The following is a 5,396-nucleotide window of genomic DNA, read 5'->3' on the forward strand; positions in this document are numbered from 1 at the left end:
ATTAATTATGGTGGTGGCTGGACATGATTAAATTCATCCTAGAATATATAAGAAACTAGCCAAAGTAGTGAGTATCTCTGAAAACTCCTAGGGGACATGCAACCTTGGGGACTGGAGACAGGTAAACACAGTACAAAGATTTAAATAGAGGGAAAAGAAGGAATTATGGGCCAGGCCACCTAACTTCAATGTCCTGAAAGGCTTGAACTTATTAAACAACCCATAAATACATAGAGGGAAAGATGATAAAAAACAGCCCGTATGGATTTGTCAAGAACAAATCAGGTCAAACCAGTCTAATTCCTTTCTTTGATCAGATAACTGGCCTAGTAAATAAAGAAGTAGTTGGTGGGATGACTCAACTTTAGTACAACGACTGACCCTGTCCTGCATCACATTTTCATCAGCAAATTAAGGAAAGATGGTTTAGATCAGGGATTGGCAATGTTTTAGGAGCACAAAGTAGTACACCTCGCTTCGAACGTGGGCTGCAGTTTCCAACCTGCCTGCTGGTCCTTGTGTTTCCATTGTGCTTCCGCTTAATGCTGCCAATTCACCCAGCCATCAAGTTGCCACTGATATTCCCATTCATGTGTAATCAGGCACCAAAATTGCTGCCAACATCCCAACCTTGGAGACTGGATGAAATCCTTTATGGGTTGGCTCTTGCCTGCAGGCTGTATGTTGCCAATCCCAGCCTAGATGAAATTCCTCAAAGATGAGTGGACAACCAGTTGAAAAATCACTTTCAAGGAATAGTTATCACATGTTTTCTGTCAAACAGGAAGAGCAATTTGGGTGGAATCCCACAAGGAGCTGTCCTGAGCAAAGGTCCAATCAGTATTTTAATTAATGATTTGAACCACGCAATAGAGGGTCAGCACATGCAGATTATACCAAGATAGGAGAATTTCAAGCACTTCAGAGAGTGTGATTCAAATTCCGAATTATCTTGACAAATTAGAGAGAGATGGTCTGAAATGGACAGGAAGAAATTCAGTAAGGACAAGTGCAAAGTGTTACACATAGGAAGGAGAAGTCAAAGGCACAAATCCAAAAACAAAAGGAATAACTGGTGCTGTAGCAGTACTGCAGGAAAAGCTCCAAGGGTGATATCAAATCACTAACTAAATACAACTCAGCACAGTGATGCTGTTGAAGAAAGGCAAGTCTCATTTCGGGATGTATTAACAGGAGTGTCACGTCAGACATGGGAGTCGTGATTATTCTCTTCTACTTGGGGTTGGGGGGGAGCGGGGTGGACGGACCTTCACCCATGTCCATTTTTGGGCTCCATACTGTAAGAAAGGTACAAACAAACTGGAGGGAATCCCAGTGAGAACAACAAGAAAGTTAAGAAGTTGAGAAATCCTGACTCATGAAGAAAGGTTGAAGAAGCTAGGTTCGGGTAGAATGATAGCAGTCCTCCAGTATGTAAAAGATTGTTATAAAGAGTCAGGGATCAATTGTTCTCCAAAGTGCTGAGGAAAGAACAAGAAAAAATCAGCTTAATTTTCTGAAGAGAAGATTTGGGTTCGATATTAGGAAAAACAACTCTAACTATGAAGATAGTGAAGCACTGAAACAGGTTAAATAGGGAGAATTGTGAATGAATCCCTGTCATTGGAGATTTAAAACAACAGGACATCTGTCGGCGATAGTCTAGGTAAACTTGATAAGCAGCGTAGGAGGTTGGACTCATTATATGACCCCTTGATGACCTTTCCAGGCTATCTTCTTTTTTTAATTACAGGACCTGGCATTATTTTGTTCTTGTAAGAGGACTCCAAAAAAACCTAAGTGTATGCAATAACGAATAGGCTAGGGAAGGGAGAGTGTGACCTTTTATTGTTTCTATCTCATAACATAGAACAAGGGGACATTTGATTAAGCTGAAGGGTGGTGTTACAGGGTGGTCTGCCCATTTAAGGGAATTGAACTCATCCATCTGTAGCCAGATATTTTTCACCCTAAGTGATGGGTTTAGTCAGTGGTTGGATCTGGTGTTTCCTAGAAGGGAGAGCCAGATCAGTTAGAAACAGGAGACAAAAAGGAACATTAAGTCAGATCTGTACCTAGATCTGTATCTGGGAAAGTCCCAGAGTAAGGCAAAAGCAGCTGACAGAGCCCAATACAGAGGTAACTAGAAGACCTAATGAAAGAACACCTCTAGCTGTGGCCTGAAAGCAGGATGGGTCAACCTTGAGAACAGATATGTGGGTGTAATGGTCCAGGCTAAGACTTCAAGGTGATGGCTCAAATTTCAAATTGTTAGAATTGTAGTGCTTATTTAATGCTCATTGCTCATCATTCAATATATTCAATATAAGTGCGGCTAACAAGTGTGCTATAAAGCGAAATCAGGCTCTCATGGCCTAGCAGGGGAGCAGCTTTGTAACAAGGCAGTTCTCACACATTCCAAAGATAGAGGGTGCTTGTACACATGATGCTGAGACGATGCACATGTGAAGAAAATTCCCCTTTTTGTGGCTTAATGGCGTCGCACTTTACATGTATGTGAGTTTCAGGGGTTTTAAATTAGTTCTCATTGGGTGTTTGTACATGACACGACGTTTAGTCCTCATTAATTTACCCCGCCTTGAAAATTTTAACCCGGGTTAATTTGGTGCGATGCGTTTGTGTTTGCACAACAGTCTCTTGAACAACTTAATTTCCGTGTGTCATTCCCCGCAAATTCCAGCAGGGGGAACCAAATACCAATGTAGCTTGGATGGCCCTGCCCCCTGCTCCCACTAGCCAGTAAAGCAAAATCCCTGATACTTGGGCAGGGCAGGGGCAGAGGCTGGGGCTGCTACAGGGCAGGAGGGACACTGGCAGAGCTGGGGGACAGGGGGCTGCGGGTCGGGAGTAGGGTGGCAGGTGGTGTCAGTGGCGGGCATGTGGCAGCGGCAAGCGGGGAACTCCCACAGAGAGCTGCAGTGGTGTTGGGGGCGGGGATGCTGCTAAGCGCTGAAAAATAGAGGACGTAAAGGCGTCTGGCAGAGGACAGAGGACCAGAAAACTGGACTGTCCCCTATAAAACTGGATGAACTGTCACCCTAGTCAGGAGTGAGGGGCACTGGCAGAGCTGTGGGCCGGGAGGGAGAGGCACCAGCAGAGCAGGGGGGCAGGGGGCTGTGGGCCCCATGTGCTCTGTCTGCGTGGGTTTTTTACATTTCCCCTCTCCCTTCATTTTCAACATGGCCGCTGCAAGGTAGAGCTACAGTTCCCAGAATACAGTGCCCTCCCCACCATCATCCTGCCTCTGGGTGGGGTGCGGGGTGCGGGGAAGGGAAGTTCTCAGCCTCCTCTGAGAACAAAGCAGATAGAGGTGGGCTTGGGAAAGCTGATAAGGCTGCAGTCCCCGCTTCTCTGGTCAGACCTGAGATCCTGCTGCTGCCCTTTCTGTCTAAGGTGATTTGCATCACCATAGCCTTGCAGGAGATCGGAGGCTCCTCACAGAAGAGCTAATTGTAAGAGCTTTTGTTCTCCTGTGAGCAGCAGAAGCTGAGGGATTTTCTCCCCCCCAATGCAGGCTGGAACCTTAAAAATATCCAGCAGCTTTCCCATTTACCAGGAGTTGCTGACAGATTTGATGAGGGTCCCCCCCGTCCCCCCACCTTTTTTTAAAACCATGGTTTAGCTAGTTAAAAAGGAGAATTTTTTTTTTTTTTGGAGACACCACTTTTGAGGGGTTGGATTTGAAGCTAAAAATTAATTAGCACTTTTTAAGAGGCGGGAATGTTGCACTAATTGCTGTGCTAATCAATTTAAAACAACAACAATTCATCAAGCCAATGGAAAATGGTGTCATATAGGTCTTAAACCAAAAAATAATGACAAGCAGCCTGTATCCTGAACACAGTCTACACTTTTATTTCAGACTACAGATTTCTGAACATAATAAAATCTTTGGTTGCAGTGGTGGGGTCAGTCTCACAGTCTGTGGATCAGATTTTTTTCCCCTTGGAAAAAAAAGACAGATTCACATGGAAAAATAAAATAAAAGGTCAAGAGAGTCAGACATTTACTTCAAAACAAGAGGCAGAAGAACCAGAGCAGTGAAAATGAACAGAAGGAAAAAGAAAAACCAAACACACAAAAGAAAGAAAGGAAGAGAAAAGAGAGAGAAGCTGTCCAGCAAAAGAGCTCACTACACATATTTCTTACCTGAAATTAAATATATACAAGGTCATATGCGGTTTGGATATATAGAGATAATTTTTGTAAGTGTTCATAATATTTTTTAATTGGAGTCCTTATACTATGGATAGACAATAGATTTGATTTTAAATAGCACTTGTCCAGGTCCCCCTCCATGTGTCCCTTTGCATTGGTAAGTCCTTGTGTCTTTTGCGTCAGTGTGTACTTTATTTTCCTTCCCTGGGAATAATAATATTACTAATCGTGGCTGGCCTGGAACTCCGCCTTGGGTCTCTGCAGCTGCTCGGCAGTGAAAGCAGTCCGCAACCACTTGTCCTTTCCCCTTCTTCTTCAACTTCCTGATGTGGGGACCTGGAGACAGAAGCCTGGGGAGGCAGGAGGGGAAGGGTGGGCAGACATGGTGGGGGGGAAGGGACACAGAGGAGGGCCAGGTTTGAGATGCAGCCTTTGCATGGATCCAGCCAAGCAGCAGTCCTGCTCCCCTGCCCCAGTGCCAACCGGGCTATCTGCTCCCTGCAAAGCTGCACTGCCTCCCTGCGATCAGCACCTTCACAATAAATTTGCAGGTATTTGTGTGTAATGACTGTTTTAGGACACCAGGAATAGATAGCTCCAGAGTCCAACATGAATCAATCTTCCTCTGACCTCTTTATTACTTTATTAAACAAATAATTGAAACAAACCTATCAGTGCTTGTTGTTTCTTATTTCACTGGGTGTGGTATCCCAAAGGCCCTAAGCCTGCACTGAGCATTTACCACCTAACAGGAGGTTAATGGGTCCCCAAAATTCCCTTGCTGTCTGGGAAGCCAAAACCACCAGTTTTAGAGGAGGGGCAGTTACAGGAAACAAGTCTTTCTGGGAGCAGGTCCTCTGTGGCCCCCCACCCTCCACCTCTGAAACATCCCTTTTCGGCTGCCCGCAGCCTGATTTACTCCCATAATGCCATTGATTTACTCACCTGCTGCTTTTACAGGAACCCAACAAGTGGGGTTCATTGAACCCGATCATGAGCTTAAAGCGGGGCCACTTTATGAATAGCAGGTGACTTCTCCAACCATTAATTCCCTCAATGGCTATTTCTCAAATGCTCAGCAGCTCGGATCATGTCCCGCTTGGAGTGGTGTCTTGACACACTGTTCCATAGCATCCAGAACAAGCATGCCCATAAGATGCACAACATAAGATATACAGAGTTGCTATGGGGGCAGCCAGAGCCCCGCGCCCCCCCCC

The sequence above is a fragment of the Alligator sinensis genome, unplaced genomic scaffold (genome assembly GCF_000455745.1).
Source record: "Alligator sinensis unplaced genomic scaffold, ASM45574v1 scaffold216_1, whole genome shotgun sequence".
Lineage (NCBI taxonomy): Eukaryota > Metazoa > Chordata > Crocodylia > Alligatoridae > Alligator > Alligator sinensis.